Source organism: Balaenoptera borealis, assembly GCF_965194805.1.
Source record: "Balaenoptera borealis genome assembly, chromosome: 1".
NCBI lineage: Eukaryota > Metazoa > Chordata > Mammalia > Artiodactyla > Balaenopteridae > Balaenoptera > Balaenoptera borealis.
In genome coordinates, this window is record NC_138860.1 from 38494744 (window position 1) to 38514364 (window position 19621).

The 19621-nt window shown below is 39.5% G+C and overlaps 1 long non-coding RNA gene across 1 annotated transcript in view; it reads left to right on the forward strand.

Annotated features, from left to right (window-relative positions):
• The first annotated feature begins 350 nt into the window (after positions 1–350).
• LOC309604970 overlaps positions 351–19621 on the forward strand; it is a 51170-nt gene continuing 31899 nt past the window's right edge. Inside the window, exon 1 of the long non-coding RNA XR_014231185.1 lies at positions 351–6439. This is a non-coding gene — a long non-coding RNA (uncharacterized lncRNA). The remainder of the gene's footprint in view (positions 6440–19621) is intronic.

Genomic DNA, 19621 nt, shown 5'->3' on the forward strand with positions numbered 1-19621 from the left:
CTAAGTGGAGGACTCGAAAGCTTCCTTGGCATGGAAACTAACAGTAATAATAGTATAATAATAGTAATAATAAAAACAGCCTATTGAGTGTATAGGATGTAGCAGGCCCAGCCCTCAGCATTCTATGAGCATTGTTTAATTTAATCCTCATTGCAAGTAAATTTACCCCCCTTTTCAAATGAGGAGACCAAGGCTTGGAGGGTTAATAATTTGCCCAAATACACAAAGTCAGCAGCCAGAGTCAGATTCTCAGCCTAGGTTGTCTGCCTCTAAAGCCCACCCTCCCTCCCACTGAATTCCACACTTTGATCTAGATTCCCTCCCATTTCCTATGATCAGATGCTGCCATGTCCCTGGTGTGCCTGTATTCATGTAAATAACCATTTCCTAAATACACTCAATGAAAAATCAATTACACAGCAAAGAGGCTGAGGTTTGGATAAACAATCTAATTGTTCCCTCTGGGGCTGCTGACTGAGCAATGCCTGCTGGGAGAAGAAAGAGAGTTAACATTTTTTAAGAGCTCTGCCTCTGGCACTGAATATGCATTCCTTTCCTCCTGGACCATATGGGTCTGTGCCCCTGTGGCCAAGCCTCCACAGCACCCCAGGGAAGTTGCTGGTCTCTATCATTGCATTCGTGATGGTCTAAGTGAGAATCCCCTGATCAAAGTAGACCTCTAACTAAGGCAGACTTGAGGACTTGACCCCTAGGCGTGCATTCCAGGTTCCCTACTCAAAGAGGAACACCTAGCTGCCTGATATATGACAAGTGTTTTGATGTGATTATATCCCTCTAGGAAGGCCACCCTGCTTACACCCCTAGTTACCTCTCATGAGTTCTGTTCATTAGACTTAGATTTTTCCAATTAGACTTTCCTTCTTTTGAGCCAGGATACTGTCCCTGGTTGATATGCAAAGATCCCAAGAAGGTTATGATAAGGTATGCCATCAAACCTTATCAGTCATTAACACCTTACTGTGAATTAGTTTTCAAGACTTTTCAACCAGATAGGTAATTAAAATCGAGCTGTTGGCTAGAGACCATGTAGAATCCAGGTTTAAGGCATAGAAAGGGAAGGTTGAAGATAGTAAAGTGGCATTTGACAAGAAAGACTGAAAATAAGTTATGGTGTTCCAAAGGAGTGAATTTGCATGGGTTCTTTCTTTCTTTTTCTTTCTTTCTTTCTTTCTTTCTTTCTTTCTTTCTTTCTTTCTTTCTTTCTTTCTTTCTTTCTTACTTTCTTTCTTTCTTTCTTTCCTTCTTTCTTTCTTTCCTTCCTCTCTTTCTTTCTTTCTTTCCTTCTTTCTTTCATTCTTTTCCTTTAGCTATTATCATGAGTTATTTATGGTGAGCCAGGCAAGGTGTGTGGCAGATGATGCTTGAAGAAATAAGATACAGTTCTTAACCCGAGATTCACAAATAAGTACAACAGCATACAATAAGCACTGCAGGAACACAAGAGCACATCTATCAGTTCTGGAGTAAATTGTTTCAAGTTCTGACCACCTAAGTATGGAAGTCATGGAATACCTGAAGGAGCCCTGAACAGGAAGTCAAGAGACAAAAGTTCTAATCCTGGTTCGTCTGTGTGTGTATTTGCTGTATGACCTTTCATGAGGGCCTTCCCTTCTCTGAGCCTTAGATGACTCATTCATTCATTCAAATTTGTGCCAGTGCTGTGCTAAGCTCTGGGGATGAATACAGTGATAACATAATAGATACTATTCCTGCTCTCATAGGTTTTATAGTCTAATGGGGGAAGCAGACATGAAATAAATAATTTTACAGATAATTTTCCTATAAAGTGATGAAGTTGGTCTAGACCATACACTTTCAACCCTGGCTACAGAGTAGAATCAACTGGGAAGGAAGCATTAGGAAAAAAGATGAATATTTGGGCATTATCCCCAAAGATTATGATTCAAACTGGTAGGACTCAAGCATAAATATTTTTATAAATTCCCCCAACTGATTCTAATGTGTGACCAGGGTTGAGAACCTCTAAGCTAAATAATTTCTAAATTTTCTTCCTGCTCTAACAGTCTATTAGTCACTTATAGTCTGTGGATAATCTAAGACATATATGTATAAACATATATATTTCTATATACATATATGTATGTGAGAGACAAAGATATACGGAGATAAAAATGTGTGTGTGCGTGAGAGAGAGACAGAGAGAGAAAGGCCATGTAGCATGTGGGTAAGACAAAACATTGGAAAGCAGTGGGGAAATAATACACATCAACATTTCCCAAACTTAGCCCTGAGGTTTGTTCAGTTGGATATTTGTATAGAGACTATTTGCCTCTTTGACATTTTTTCTTCCTTTCCTCTTTGGCTATAAAACTCTGATTTAACTCAGAGCAGTGTTGACCTAAAACAAATAGACTGCCAATTATTTCTCCAGCAAAAAAAAAAAAAAAAAAAAAAAGGGAGAGTTTATTTGGGATCAGCAAAAATTGCAGTTCAGGGTTTGCAACCATGGTGAACCACATGCAAGTCCCCAGCAAAAATGGAGAGAACTTCTTTATAGAGGAGAAAAGGAAGTTGGGAGATTTATAGTAAACCAAGAGTCCATTGGAGGAGTCAAGAACTCGAAGTATAATGGCTTTTCATTGCCTGAGTTGTGACTGTCTCTTATTTGCTGAGCTCATGCCAGACAAGAAGAGGAAGTCTTTCTTCTTCCTGTTGGGCTCTGCTATCATCGTAGGACATAAGAGCTTTCCTTTTGGCATCCTGACTCTTTTCACTGAGGTCTCTGTTTATTAATTTTCACAGCAGCAATGTGCCCAGCTCTAGGCCTACATTTCTCAGTCTCCATGGCAGCTAAATGTGACCAATGAGATGCAAATAGAAGATATGGGATGGGACTTCCAGGAAATCCCCTTAAGGGAGATGCTCAACAAGGGGGAGCATACTTTATGCCCTTCACACTTTCCTCTAACTTTCTGCCTGGAACAAGTATGTGACGGTCAGCACAACGTTAGCCATCTGGAACTGTGTAGTGACTTGGAGTATGGAAGTAATGAGCTAAGGATATAAAAGCAGAGAGGTAAAAGGAGCCTGGGTCCCAGATGATATCATGGGGTCACAGTCACCTGGACTGCCTATTTCTGGATTTCACTCACCTGAAAGAAAATAAAAACCTTACTTTATTTAAGCAACACATTGGAAGTTATTCACCTCTAATACAGGCATTCTATGGAAAAAAAAGAGCCCCTATTCAAATAAGTTTGGGAAATATTGCACACCACAGTAACGTTCTCCACCTTGTCTGTCAAGATTCCCATTATAAAATATATAACCAACAAGAACCTACGGTATAGCACAGGGAACTATACTCAATATTTTGTGATAACCTATAAGGGAAAAGAATCTGAAAAAGAATATATATATATATATATATAACTGAATCACTGTGTTATACACCTGAAATTAACATAACGTTGTAAATCAACTATACTTCAATAAAAAAATGACTCCCATTGCACATTTGCTCATATTAAAGGTTCATAACAAAGAAACCGGTTCACTTTGTTTAAGGCATTTCAGAACATGGCTTTCTCCACACTCCCTTTCCACAACACATACCTACTCAAACACAGACGCATAGAGCATCCTTTGACATTGCATGAAACTAATATTCTTCCTTGCATTTTGATCATCTCAGACATAAAAGCATAAAATTCCAGAATACTCAACATCTGAGCAGTTCAGTCCAAAACATCAATCAAATGTTTCATATGAGATGTGACAAAACAAACAGTGAAATATTTTACTTTCCACTTCATTGTTGGTGCATTGGAAAGACAAAGTCACAAGTGTCCTGCTCAGAAAATAGCTCCAACAACCCAAATCCAAAATGGCCCAGGTGAGCTTTCTCCCTCCAGCAGCCAATTGCTCCCACCTGCCCTCTGCCCTCACACAGCTCTATGCAATAAACTGACCTGTGTTTTCTCATTCTGGCTCATTTGGAAGGCTTCCTGGGATAAAAACAAAAATCAAGACAAACCAAGAACTGGCTTTCAGAATAAAGCTCTGTTGGCAAACTCATTTCTCAGGTGGAGCTAGAAGAGTACAAATCACCCACCATCAGCATCTCCTTCATGGTCATTAACTTAAGTGTCCACATACGCACAGCCCCACTGATTCAGGCTTGTCATTAGATTTGGCCATTTCCGGGGTCCCAGTGAAGTTGCCTCTATCTTTCCCGCTTAAACTCCTGTAAGAGATGACCAGTCTTTTCATTTCACAAAAAGGTTGAATTGAAAATGTTCCTGTGAAAAGAACACTAATAAATTCACCAAAAGTACAAATGCCTGATAGTCATTCCTGAGAGCCAGAGCAGTGGTTCTGTGTCCCTTCACTACTAACATATTTGTGTCTTTATAAAATGGATTTCGTAGATAGCATTGTTGCTCTTTTTTTTTTTGTCCACTCTGACATTCTCTGTCTATATGTAGACCGTTTATTTATTTATTTTACTCTATATTTATTTATTTATTGACTTTTATTTTATTTTTTATAGAGCAGGTTCTTATTAGTTATCTATTTTATACATATTAGTGTATACATGTCAATCCCAATCTCCCAATTCATCACAGCACCACCACCACCCCTACCGCTTTCCCCCCTTGGTGTCCATACATTTGTTCTCTACATCTGTGTCTCTATTTCTGCCCTGCAAACCGCTTCATCCGTATCATTTTTCTAGATTCCACATATATACGTTAACATACGATATTTGTTTTTCTCTTTCTGACTTACTTCACTGTGCATGACAGTCTCTAGGTCCACAAACATCTCTACAAATGACCCAATTTCATTCCTTTTTATGGATGAATAATATTCCATTGTATATATATACCAGATCTTCTTTATCCATTCATCTGTTGATGGGCATTTAGGTTGCTTCCATGACCTGGCTATTGTAAATAGTGCTGCAATGAACACTGGGGCGCGTGTCTTTCTTGAATTACGGTTTTCTCTGGGTATATGCCCAATAGTGGGATTGCTGGCTCATATAGTAATTCTATTTTTAGTTTTTAATGAATCACTACTGTTCTCCATAGTGGCTGTATTGATTTACATTCCCACCAACAGTGCAAGAGGGATCCCTTTTCTCCACACCCTCTCCAACATTTACTGTTTGTAGATTTTTTGATGATGGCCATTCTGCCCTGGGTGATGTGCTATCTCATTGTAGTTTTGATTTGCATTTCTCTAATGATTAGTGATGTTGAGCATCCTTTCATGTGTCTGTTGACAATCTCTATGTCTTTGGAGAAATGTCTATTTAGATCTTCTTCCCACTTTTGGATTAGGTTGTTTGTTTTCTTGATATTGAGCTGCATGAGATGCTTGTATATATTGGAGATTAATCCTTTGTCAGTTGCTTCGTTTGCAAATATTTTCTTCCATTGTGAGAGTTGTCTTTTCATCTTGTTTATAGTTTCCTTTGTTGTGCAAAAGCCTTTAAGTTTCATTAGGTCCCATTTGTTTATTTTTGTTTTTATTTCCATTTCTCTAGGAGGTGGGTCAAGAAGGATCTTGCTCTGATTTATGTCATGGAGTATTCTGCCTATGTTTTCCCCTAAGAGTTTTATAGTGTCTGGCCTTACATTTAGGTCTTGAATCCATTTTGAGTTTATTTTTGTGTATGGTGTTAGGGAGTGTTCTAATTTCATTCTTTTACATGTAGCTGTCCAGTTTTACCGGCATCACTTATTGAAGAGGATGTCTTTTCTCCATTGTATATTCTTGCCTACTTTATCAACAATAATGTGACCATATGTGCATGGGTTTATCTCTGGGCTTTCTATTCTGTTCCATTGATCTATATTTCTGTTTTTGTGCAAGTACCATACTATCTTGATTGCTATAACTTTGTAGTATAGTTTGAAGTCAGGGAGCCTGATTCCTCTAGCTCCGTTTTTCTTTCTCAAGATTGCTTTGGCTATTCAGGGTCTTTTGTGTTTCCATACAAATTGTGAAATTTTTTGTTCTACTTCTGTGAAAAATGCCATTTGTAGTTTGATAGGGATTGCATTGAATCTGTAGACTGCTATGGGTAGTATAGTCATTTTCACAATGTTAATACTTCCAATCCAAGAACATGGTATACCTCACCATCTGTATCATCTTTAATTTCTTTCATCTGTGTCTTATAGTTTTCTTCTTACAGGTCTTTTGTATCCTTAGGTGGTTTTATTCCTTGGTATTTTATTCTTTTGGTTGCAATGGTAAATGGGAGTGTTTCCTTAATTTCTCTTTCAGATTTTTCATCATTAGTGTATAGGAATGCAAGAGATTTCTGTGCATTAGTTTTGTATCCTGCTACTTTAACCAAATTCATTGATTAGCTCTAGTAGTTTTCTGGTAGAGTCTTTAGGATTCTCTATGTATAGTATCATGTCATCTGCAAACAGTGACAGTTTCACTTCTTTTCCAATCTGGATTCCTTTTATTTCTTTATCTTCTTGGACTGCTGAGGCTAAAACTTCCAAAAGTATGTTGAATAATAGTGGTGAGAGTGGGCAACCTTGTCTTGCTCCTGATCTTAGTGGAAATGGTTTCAGTTTTTCACCATGAGAATGATGCTGGCTGTGGGTTTGTCATATATGGCCTTTATTATGTTGAGGTAAGTTCCCTCTATGCCTACTTTCTGGAGAGTTTTTATCATAAACATGTGTTGAATTTTGTCAAAAGCTTTTTCTGCATCTATTGAGATGATCATATGGTTTTTATACTTTAGTTTGTTAATATGGTGCATCACATTGATTGATTCGCGTATATTGAATCCTTACATTATTGGCATAAACCTCACTTGATCATGGTGTATGATCCTTTTTTTTTTTTTTTTTTGATCTTAAAATGGCATTTATTTGATTTTTTTAACATCTTTATTGGAGTATAATTGCTTCACAATGGTGTGTTAGTTTCTGCTTTATAACAAAGTGAATCAGTTATACATATACATATATTCCCATATCTCTTCCCTCTTGCACCTCCCTCCCTCCCACCCTCCCTATCCCACCCCTCTAGGTGGTCACAAAACACCAAGCTGATCGTTTTAATATGCTGTTGGATTCTGTTTGCTAGTATGTGGTTGAGGATTTTTGCATCTATGTTCATCAGAGATATTGGCCTGTAGTTTTCTTTTTTTGTGACATCTTTGTCTGGTTTTGGTATCAGGGTGATGGTGGCCTCGTAGAATGAATTTGGGAGTGTTCCTCCCTCTGCTATATTTTGGAAGAGTTTGAGAAGGATAGGTGTTAGCTCTTCTCTAAATGTTTGATAGAATTCGCCTCTGAGGCCATCTGGTCCTGGGCTTTTGTTTGTTGGAAGATTTTTAATCACAGTTACAATTTCAGTGCTTGTGATTGGTCTGTATATATTTTCTATTTCTTCCTGGTTCAGTCTCGGAAGGCTGTGCTTTTCTAAGAATTTGTCCATGTCTTCCAGGTTGTCCATTTTATTGGCATAGAGTTGCTTGCAGTAATCTCTCATGATCCTTTGTATTTCTGCAGTGTCAGTTGTTATTTCTCCTTTTTCATTTCTAATTCTATTGATTTCAGTCTTCTCCCTTTTTTCTTGATGGGTCTGGTTAATGGTTTATCAATTTTATTTATCTTCTCAAAGAACCAGCTTTTAGTTTTATTGTTCCTTGCTATTATTTCCTTCATTTCTTTTTCATTTATTTCTGATCTGATCTTTATGATTTCTTTCCTTCTGCTAACTTTGGGGGTTTTTTGTTCTTCTTTCTCTAATTGTTTTAGGTGTAAGGTTAGGTTCTTTATTTGAGATGTTTCTTGCTTCTTGATGTAGGATTGTATTGCTATAAACTTCCCTCTTAGAACTGCTTTTGCTGCATCCCACAGGTTTTGGGTCATTGTGTTTTCATTGTCATTTGTTTCTAGGTATTTTTTGATTTCCTCTTTGATTTCTTCAGTGATCTCTTGGTAATTTAGTAGTGTATTGTTTAGCCTCCATGTGTTTGTAGTTTTTACAGATTTTTTCCTGTAACTGATACCTAGTCTCATAGCATTGTGGTCAGAAAAGATACTTGATATGATTTCAATTTTCTTAAATTTACCAAGGCTTGATTTGTGACCCCAGATATGATCTATCCTGGAGAATGTTCCATGAGCACTTGAGAAGAAAGTGTATTCTGTTGTTTTTGGATGGGGTGTCCTATAAATATCAATGAAGTCCATCTTGTTTAATGTATCATTTAAAGCTTGTGTTTCATTATTTACTTTCATTTTGGATGATCTGTCCATTGGTGAAAGTGGGGTGTTAAAGTCCCCTACTATGATTGTGTCACTCTCGATTTCCACTTTTATGGCTGTTAGCATTTGCCTTATATATTGAGGTGCTCCTATGTTGGGAGCATAAATATTTATAATTGTTATTTCTTCTTCTTGGATTGATCCACTGATCATTTTGTAGTGTCCTTCTCTCTCTTGCAATAGTCTTTATTTTAAAGTCTATTTTGTCTGATATGACAATTGCTACTCCAGCTTTCTTTTGATTTCCATTTGCATGGAATATCTTTTTCTATCCCCTCTCTTTCAGTGTGTATGTGTCCCTAGGTCTGAAGTGGGTCTCTTGTAGACAGCATATATACAGGTCTTGTTTTTATATCCATTCAGCTAGTCTATGTCTTTTGGTTGGAGCATTTAATCCATTTACATTTAAGGTTGTTATCAATATGTATGTTTCTATCACCATTTTCTTAATCGTTTTGGGTTTGCTATTGTAAGTCTTTTCCTTCTCTTGTGTTTCCTGCCTAGAGAAGTTCCTTTAGCATTTGTTGTAATGCTGGTTTGGTGGTGCTGAATTCTGTTAGCTTTTACTTGTCTGTAAAGCTTTTGATTTCTCCGTCAAATCTGAATGAGATCCTTGCTGGGTAGAGTAATGTTGGTTGTAAGTTTTTCCCTTTCATCACTTAAATATGCCCCACCACCTCCTTCTGGTTTGCAGAGTTTCTGCTGAAAGACCAGCTGTTAACTTTATGTTGATTCCCTTGTATGTTATTTGTTGCTTTTCCATTGCTACTTTTAATTTTTTTCCTTTGTATTTCATTTTTGATAGTTTGATTAATATGTGTCTTAGCATGTTTCTCCTTGGATTTATCCTGCATGGCACTTTCTGTGCTTCCTGGACTTGATTGATTATTTCCTTTCCCATGTTAGGGAAGTTTTCAACTATAATCTCTTCAAATATTTTCTCAGTCCCTTTATTTTTCTCTTCTTCTGCTGGGATCCCTATAATTTGAATGTTGGTGCATTTAATGTTGTCCCAGAGGTCTCTGAGACTGTCTTCAATTCTTTTCATTCTTTTTTCTTTATTCTGCTCTGTGGTAGGTATTTCCACTGTTTTATCTTCCAGGTCACTTATCCGTTCTTCTGCTTCAGTTATTCTGCTATTGATTCCTTCTAGAGAATTTTTAATTTCATTTATTGTGTTATTCATCACTGTTTGTTTGCTCTTTAGTTCTTCTAGGTCCTTGTTAAACGTTTCTTGTATTTTCTCCATTCTAGTTCCAAAAATTTGGATCATCTTGCTATCATTATTCTGAATTCTTTTTCAGGTAGGCTGCCTATTTCCTCTTCATTTGTTTGGGCTGGTGGGGTTTTACCTTGCTGCTTCATCTGCTGTGTATTTCTATGTCTTCTCCTTCTGCTTAACTTACTGTGTTTGGGGTATCCGTTTCTCAGGCTGCAGGTTCATAGTTCCTGTTGTTTTCGGTGTCTGCCCTCAGTGGGTAAGTTTGGTTCAGTGGGTTGTGTAGGCTTCCTGATGGAGCAGACTGGTGCCTGTGTTCTGGTGGATTAGACTGGATCTTTTCTTTTTGCTGGGCAAGACCACGTCCAGTGGTGTGTTTTGGGGTGTCTGTGACCTTATTATGATTTTAGGCAGCCTCTCTGCTAATGGGTGGGGTTGTGTTCTTCTCTTGCTAGTTGTTTGGCATAGGGTGTGCAGCACTGTAGCTTGCTGGTCGTTGAGTGGAGCTGGGTCTTAGCATTGAGATGGAGATCTCTGGGAGATTTTGCCATTTGATATTACAGGGGGCTGGGAGGTCTCTTGTGGCCCAATGTCCTGAATTCAGCTCACCTACCTCAGAGGCTCAGGTCTGACACCCAGCCAGAGCACCAAGAAACTGTCAGCCATTTGGCTCAGAAGAAAAGGGAGAAAAGAAAGAAAGAATGAAAGAAAAAATTAAATAGTTATTAAAATTTTTAAATATTATTAAGAAAAAAATTTAAAGAAAGAAAGAAGAGAAAGACCATACCAAAAAACATAAGCGTTAAAAACTATCCAAGAAAAAAAAATGACAGACAGAACCCTAGGACAAATGGTAAAAACAAAGCTATACAGACAAAATCATACAAAGAAGCATACACATACACACTCACAAAAAGAGAAAAAAGATAAAATATATATATTAAAAACAAAAAGGAAGAGAGCAACCAAATCAATAAACAAATTTACCAATGATAATAATAATCTCTAAATACTAAACTAAAATAAACATAAAACCAGAAACAAATTAGATGCAGAAAGAAAACCCCAAGTCCACAGTTGCTCCCAAAGTCCACCACCTCAATTTGGGATGATTCATTGTCTATTCAGGTATTCCAGAGATGCAGGGTACATCAAGGTGATTGTGGAGATTTAATCCGCTGCTCCTGAGGCTGCTGGGAGAGATTTCCCTTTCTCTTCTTTGTTTGCACAGCTCCTGAGGTTCAGCTTTGGATTTGGCCCCGCCTCAGTGTTTAGGTCACCTGAGGGTGTCTGTTCCCAGCCCTGACAGGATGGGGTTAAAGTAGCAGCTGATTAGGGAGCTCTGGCTCACTCAGGCCAGGGGAGGGAGGGGCACGGATTGCAGGGCGAGCCTGCGGCAGCAGAGGCCAGCATGACATTGCAACAGCCTGAGGCACTCCATGTTTTCTCCCAGGGAAGCTGTCCCTGGATCACAGGACCCTGGCACTGGTGGACTGCACAGGCTCCCAGGAGGGGAGGCGTGGATAGTGACCTGTGCTTGCACACAGGCTTCTTGGTGGCTGCAGTAGCAGCCTTAGCATTTTATGCCCATCTCTGGTGTCCGTGCTGATAGCCGTGGCTCGCGCCCATCTCTGGAGCTCATTTAGGCTGTGCTCTGAATCCCCTCTCCTCACGCATCCCCAAAAATTGTCTCTTGCCTCTTAGGCAGTTCCAGACTTTTTCCCAGACTCCCTCCCGGCTAGCTGTGATGCACTAACCTCCTTCATGCTGTGTTCATGCAGCCAACCCCAGCCCTCTCCCTGGAATCCGAACTCCGAAACCTGAGCCTCAGCTCCCAGCCCCCACCCGCCCCAGCGGGTGAGCAGACAAGCCTCTCGGGCTGGTGAGTACTGGTCGGCACTGATCCTCTGTGTGGAAGTCTCTCCGTTTTGCCCTCTGCACCCCTGTTTCTGTGCTCTTCTCCGTGGCTCCGAAGCTTCCCCCTCCCCGCCCACCGCCTGTCTCCACCAGTGAAGGGGCATCCTAGTGTGTGGAAACTTTTCCTCCTTCACAGCTCCCTCCCAGAGGAGCAGGTCCCATCCCTATTCTTTTGTCTATGTTTTTCCTTTTCTCTTTTGCCCTACCCAGGTATGTGGGGAGTTTCTTGCCTTTTGGAAAGTCTGAGGTCTTCTGCCAGCATTCAGTAGGTGTTTTGTAGGAGTTGTTCCACATGTAGATGTATTTTTGATGTATTTGTGGGAAGGAAGGTCCACGTCTTACTCCTCCACCATCTTGAAGATTCCTCACACATCACATTTTAAATGTTTAAAAAAAAAAAAGGCATTAAACGTTAGAATCACATTCCAGGTCTTTAGTCTTTGCAATCTGTGCTGCAAAGCAAAACACATTATCGTTTACACGTGTGTATACACACAAACACACATTGACAGCAAGGAGTCAGTGGCTTAAAAGTGGCAACCTCCCCTCGAAAAACAAAAATATAAAAAGTCATCCCTCCATTCTGTCCTTCGAATTAGAAATAAGACAATCAGATTTGCCTACTGCAGAGTGGGATACTAGAAAAGACATTCTAACGTTTAACTTGAGACATGGTTAAAACATACAACCCTAGGTCCCAACTCGTACAACTTAAATTTCAGTGTACGTGCCTTCATTCCCACTCCTGCCCCAGTAGCACCATCCAGGGCCTGGGTCCCAATGACGACCACCCCATGCACTGGAGCTGCAAGCATCTGCCAGGACCACCTGCTCCGGACAACCAGGCACCCGGCTCCCGGCCTACCATGAGGCCCTGGATGAGGGGTGTCCAGGGCTCCCGATGCCCACGACTCTGGCGAGGTGTAGCAGCGGGGCTGTGGACTCCGGCATTTTAAAACTACTGAAAAGTCTCACTGCACAAGTGATGCAGCCGAGGCCGCCACCACCACTTCACGTCTCCCAGTCCCCTTCCCCTCGGAGCAGGCCAGGCAACCCTGGTGACCCTCCAGAAGATCGCGGTCAGCTGCCAGGAACGTGGAAGAGCAAACAAAACCACCAAGATGCTGCAGCAAGTCCCGGAACAGTCAGCTGCAGCTTTCCCTTCACTCCTTCATTACAAGTCCCCCGGCAGTTTCTGGCACTTACTCCCGGAAAATGAAAAAAGTGAAAAACCATGGAGGTGCTAGAAGTTGCTGACATTTTCCGTAGAAGGAGATCCCCTCAGCACCATCCCTTAGGCAGGATTTCCAAACTCAGATGCATCCTCAGCAGAGGTATTCCATGTTGACAGATCTCTTGCCTCCCACAAAATGGGGTGGAGGAGGCTGCTGCTGTCTCCTCTATGGGTGCCGCCATTTTGTGAGGTGGCAGCACAGTCACAGGAGCCAAGGGTGTGTGTAATGGTTTAATAGAATGACCTTGATTACTGTAGCTTTGTACTATAGTCTGAAGTCAGGGACTCTGATTCCTCCAGCTCTGTTTTTTTCCCTTATGATTGCTTTGGCTATTAGGGGTCTTTTGTGTCTCCATACAAATTTTAAGATTTTTGTTCTAGTTCTGTAAAAAATGCCATTGATAGTTTGATAGGGATTGCATTGAATCTGTAGATTGCTTTGGGTAGTATAGTCATTTTCACAATATTGATTCTTCCAGTCCAAGAACATGGTATATCTCTCCATCTGTCTGTGTCATCTTTGATTTCTTTCATCAGTGTCTTATAGTTTTCTGAGTACAGGTGTTTTACCTCCTTATGTAGGTTTAGTCCTAGGTATTTTATTCTTTTTGTTGCAGTGGTGAATGGTATTGTTTCCTTAAATTCTCTTTCAGATTTTTCATCATTAGTGTATAGGAATTCAAGAGATTTCTGTGCATTCATTTTGTACCCTGCAACTTTACCAAATTCATTGATTAGCTCTAGAAGTTTTCTGGTGGCATTTTTAGGATTCTCTATGTATAGTATCATGTCATCTGCAAACAGTGACAGTTTTACTTCTTCTTTTCTAAATTGTATTCCTTTTATTTCTTTTTCTTCTCTGATTGCCGTGGCTAGGACTTCCAAAACTATGTTGAATAATAGTGGTGAGGGTGGACATCCTTGTCTCGTTCCTGATCTTAGAGGAAATGCTTTCAGTTTTTCAGCATTGAGAATGATGTTTGCTGTGGGTTTTTCGTATATGGCCTTTATTATGTTGAAGTAGGTTCCCTCTATGCCCACTTTCTGGAGAGTTTTTATCATAAATGGGTGTTGAATTTTGTCAAAAGCTTTTTATGCATCTGTTGAGATGATCATATGGTTTTTATTCTTCAATTTGTTAATATGGTGTATCACATTGATTGATTTGCATATATTGAAGAATCCTTGCATCCCTGGGATAAATCCCACTTGATCATGGTGTATGATCCTTTTAATGTGTTGTTGGATTCTGTTTGCTAGTATTTTGTTGAGGAGATTTGCATCTATGACATCAGTGATATTGGTCTGTAATTTTCTTTTTTTTTTGTAGTATCTTTGTCTCGTTTTTATATCAGGATGATGATGGCCTCCTAGAATGAGTTTGGCAGTGTTCCTTCCTCTGCAATTTTTTGGAAGAGTCTGAGAAGGATGGGTGTTAGCTCTTCTCTAAATGTTTGATGGAATTCACCTGTGAAGCCATCTGGTCCTGGACTTCTGTTTGTTGGAAAATTTTTAATCCCAGTTTCAATTTCATTACCTGTGATTGGTCTGTTCATATTTTCTGTTTCTTCCTGGTTCAGGCTTGGAAGGTTATGCCTTTCTAAGAATTTGTCCATGTCTTCCAGGTTGTCCATTTTATTGGCATAGAGTTGCTTGTAGTACTCTTATGATGTTTGTATTTCTGTGATGTCTGTTGTAACTTCTCCTTCTTCATTTCTAATTTTATTGATTTGAGTCCTCTCTCTCTTTTTCTTGATGAATCTGGCTAAAGATTTATCAATTTTGTTTATCTTCTCAAAGAACCAGCTTTTAGTTTTATTAATTTTTGCTATTGTTTTCTTTGTTTCAATTTCATTCATTTCTGCTCTGATCTTTATGATTTCTTTCTTTCTACTAACTATGGGTGTTGTTTGTTCTTTCTCTGGTTCCCTTAGGTGTAAGGTTAAATTGTTTATTTGAGATTTTTCATTTTTCTTGAGGTAGGATTGTACTGCTATAAACTTACCTCTTGGAACTGTCTTCACTGCATCCCATCGGTTTTGGATCATCATGTTTTCATTGTCTTTTGTTTCTAGGTATTTTTTTTATTTCCTCTTTTATTTCTTCATTGATCTCTTGTTACTTAGTAGTATATTGTTTAGCCTCCATGTGTTTGTGTTTTTTATGTTTTTTCCCTGTAATTTATTTCTAATCTAACAACGTCATGGTTGGAAAAGATGCTTGATATGACTTCAGTTTTCTTAAATTTACCAAGGCTTGATTTGTGACCCAAGATGTGATCTATCCTGGTGAATGTTCCATGTGCACTTGAGAAGAAAGTGTGATCTGCTGCTTTTGGATGGAATGTCCTATAAATATCAGTTAAATCTATCTGGTCTATTGTGTCATTTAAAGTTTGTGTTTCCTTATTTATTTTCTATCTGGATGATCTGTCCATATGTGTAAGTGAGGTGTTAAAGTCCCCCATTATTACTGTGTTACTTTCTATTTCCTCTTTTATAGCTGTTAGCATTTGCCTTATATATTGAGGTGATCCTATGTTGGGTGCATATATAATTGTTATATCTTCTTCTTGGATTGATCCCTTGATCGTTATGTAGTGTCCTTCTTTGTCTCTTGTAACATTCTTTATTTTAAAGTCTATTTTATCTGATATGAGTATTGCTACTCCAGCTTTCTTTTGATTTCCATTGGCATGGAATATCTTTTTTCATCCCCTCACTTTCAGTCTATATGTGTCCCTAGGTCTGAAATGGGTCTCTTGTAGACAGCATATATATGGGTCTTGTTTTTGTATCCATTCAGCAAGCCTGTGTCTTTGGTTGGAGCATTTAATTCATTCACATTTACGGTAATTATTTATATGTTTGTTCCTATTACCATTTTCTTAATTGTTCTGGGTTTGTTTTTGTAGGTCCTTTTCTTCTCTTGTGTTTCTCACTTAGAGAAGTTCCTTTAGCATTTGTTGTAGAGCTGGTTTGGTGGTGCTGAATTCTCTTAGCTTTTGCTTGTCTGTAAAGCTTTTGATTTCTCCATCAAATCTGAATGAGATCCTTGCCGGGTAGAGTAATCTTGGTTGTAGGTTCTTCCCTTTCATCACTTTCAATATATCATGCCACTCCTTTCTGGCTTACAGAGTTTCTGTTGAAAAACCAGCTGTTAACCTTATGGGAGTTCCCTTGTATGTTATTTGTCATTTTTCCCTTGTTGCTTTTAATAATTCTTCTTTGTCTTTAGTTTTTGCCAGTTTGATTAATATGTGTCTTGGTGTGTTTTTCCTAGGGTTTATCATGTATGGGACTCTCTGTGCTTTCTGGACTTGGGTGGCTATTTCCATTCCCATGTTAGGGAACTGTTCATCTATAATCTCTTCGAATATTTTCTCTTGTCCTTTCTCTCTCTCTTCACCTTCTGGGACCCCTATAATGCAAATGTTGGTGCATTGAATGTTGTCCCAGAGGTCTCTTAGGCTGTCTTCATTTCTTTTCATTCTTTTTTCTTTACTCTGTTCTTTGGCAGTGAATTCCACCATTCTATCTTCCAGGTCACTTGTCCATTCTTCTGCCTCAGTTATTCTGCTATTGATTCCTTCTAGTGTAGTTTTCATTTCAGTTATTGTATTGTTCACCTCGTTTGTTTGTTCTTTAATTCTTCTAGGTGTTTGTTCTTTAATTCTTTTAGGTTTTTGTTAAACATTTTTTGCATCTTCTCCATCTTTGCCTCCATTCTTTTTCTGAGGTCCTGGATCATCTTCACTACCATTATTCTGAATCCTTTTTCTGCAAGTTTGCTATCTCCACTTCATTTAGTTGTTTTTCTGGGGTTTTATCTTGTTCCTTCATCTGGGACATAACCCTCTGCCTTTTCGTCTTGTCTATCTTTCTGTGAATGTGGTTTTTGTTCCACAGGCTGCAGGATTGTAGTTCTTCTTGCTCCTGCTGTCTGCCCTCTCATGGATGAGTCTATCTAAGAGGTTTGTGCAAACTTCCTAATGGGAGGGACTGGTGGTGGGTAGAGCTGAGTGTTGCTCTGGTGAGCAGAGCTCAGTAAAACTTTAATCCGTTTGTCTGCTGATAGGTGGAGCTGAGTTACGTCCCTGTTGGTTGTTTGGCCTGAGGCAACCCAGCACTAGAGGCTACAGGCTCCTTGGTGGGGTTAATGGTGGAATCTGGGAGGGCTTATGCCAAGGAGTACTTCCGAGAATTTATGCTGTCAGTGTCCTTGTCCCCACAGTGAGCCACAGCCACTCCCCACTTCTGCTGGAGACACTCCAATACTAGCAGGTAGGTCTGGTTCAGTCTCCTATGGGGTCACTTCTCCTTCTCCCTGGGTCCTGATGTGCACACTACTTTGTGTGTGCCCCCCAAGAGGGGAGTCTCTGTTTCCCCTAGTCCTGTTGAAGTCCTGCAATCAAATCCTGCCAGCCTTCATAGTCTGATTCTCTGGGATTTTCTCCTCCTGATGCCGGATCCCCTGGTTGGGAAGCCTGACATGGAGCTCAGAACCTTCACTCCAGTGGGTGGACTTCTGTGGTATAACTGTTCTCCAGTTTGTGAGTCACCTACCCAGCGGTTATGGGATTTGATTTTATTGTGAATGCACCCCTCCTACCATCTCATTGCGGCTTCTCCTTTTTCTTTGGATGTGGGGTATCTTTTCTGGTGAGTTCCAGTGTCTTCCTGTCGATGATTGTTCAGCAGTTAGTTGTGATTCCAGTGCTCTCTCAAGAGTGAATGAGTGCACGTCCTTCTACTCCGCCATCTTGAACCAATCTCATGTAGACCATTTATAATTCAAGTGATTATTCACATTGCTAGATCAATATCTACCACAATTTAAGCTGCTATTTGTCACATGTGTTCTTCATTTCTTTTTTTTTTTTTTTTGCCTTCCCTTCTTTTTCTGTAATCTCTGGTTTTAATCAAACATTTTATATGATTCCATTTTCTCTCCTCCCTTCGTATGTTAGTTATACTTCTTTTTAAAAAAATTGTAGCAGTTGTCCTAGGGTTTGCAATACACATTTACAACTAATATAAGTCTACTCTGAAATAACAATATGTCACTTCACAGATAGTATAGGTACCTTATAACAAAGTATTCCCAGTTCCTCCTCCCATCTATTATAACATTGCTATCATTCACTTCATTTATTCATATACTATAATCACCCAGTACATTGTCACTGTTATTACTTTGAACACTTATCTTTAGATCCATGAAGGATTAGAAATGATTTTATTTTACCTTCACTTGTTCCTTCTCTGATGCTCATCCTTTCTTTTTGTAGATGCAAATTTCTGACTCATACCAGTTTCCTTTTCTCTGAAGAATGCCTTTTTTCTCTCCTTCACTTTTGAAGGATAATTTCACTGGCTACAGAATTCTAGGTTGGTGGGTTTTTCCTTTCAAGTATTTCACTCCTCTCTCCCCTTGTTTGTGTGGTTTCTGACAGGAAGTCCATTGTAATTCTTATCCTTCTTCTTCCATAAGAAAGGGTTTCCATCCTTCTAGTGTCTTTTAAGATTTTCTCTTTATATTTGAATTTCTGCAGTTTGAATATGAGATGTGAGACTTTCTTGGTGGTCCAGTGTGTAAGACTCTGTACTCCCAATGCAGGGGGCCCGGGTTCAATCCTTGGTTGGGGAACTAGATCCCACACACATGCTGCAACTAAGAGTCTGCATGCCACAACTAAAGATCCCGCATGCCACAATGAAGATCCCACATGCTGCAGCTAAGATCCAGCACAGTCATAATAAATAAATAAATAAATAAATAAATAAATAAATATTTAAAAAAAAAAGAAACTAGGTAGATTTATGAAGTCATCAAAATAAGTAATTATAATTTTTTTAAAGAAATGAGATGTGCAGGTGTAGTTGTTTTGGTACTTATTCTGTTTGGTGTTCTCTGAGCTTTCTGAATCTGTGGCTTGGTGTCTGTCATTAATTTTGGCAAATTCCCAGCCACTTTTATTGCACATATTTCTTCTACTCATTTATCTCTTTCTTCTCCTTTTGGCATTCTAATTATGTGTGTGTTTTACCTTTTGTTCCACCAGATCAGTGGTTCTCAGAGCATGGTCCCTGGACCAGTAATATCAACATCACTGTTAGAAATGCAGTTGTCAGGCCCCACTCCAATCCAGATCCTTTTATTTGGAAACTCTGGGATGGGAGGAATGTGTGTTTGATTAAGCCTTCTAGGTGATTCTTTTGCATGCCAAGTTTGAGAACCATTGCACTAAAGCAAGAAAATGATCATCAGGACATCTGAAAGGGGTGATACAGAGGAAAGGGAAGTACAACAGTTGGAAACATTTAGTGTGTCTTAGAATTTTGCCTTTAATATTCTGCTTTACATATCAGTGGTACACTTATTGGAGAGTTTCACAGCTTAAAGCAGGCCTAAAGGAAAATGTGAGACTAACTCCAAATGAACTGCCAGCCTCTTTGCCTTCTTCAACTCAGCTCCCAGCTAGTGGCTCCCAAATCAGGCTGCATCTCACCCTGAAAGCTCATTTAAAATGAACTCTAGACCTACTGAACCAGAATCTCCCAGGTTTGAAGCCCATGAAACTATGCTTATAACATGATTCCCTGAGTTTTCTGACTCAGCTAGCCCATGACCTGGCAATAGAGGACCACTGCTAGAGCCCTATAACTGGACCTATTGGCTGCTCTTCATGAAAGCTCTGCCTTCATCCCCAAAATAACCCTGATGTGTCTTGGACCATATTTAAACAGCCTCTGCCCCAACCTCTCTCCTTCCCTCTATCTCTCCGTTGTTCAGGTTGACCTAAAGTCTTCCACACCCTCAGAGATGGCTCCAGAGCTCCAGAGCTGAGTGCTGGGCCTCATGTGACACCCCCACTCTCCTTTGGTGCCATCACACACAGGGCATAGTGCTCTCAGTACATAGGCTGACTGTCCTCACTGTCCCCACTCCCAC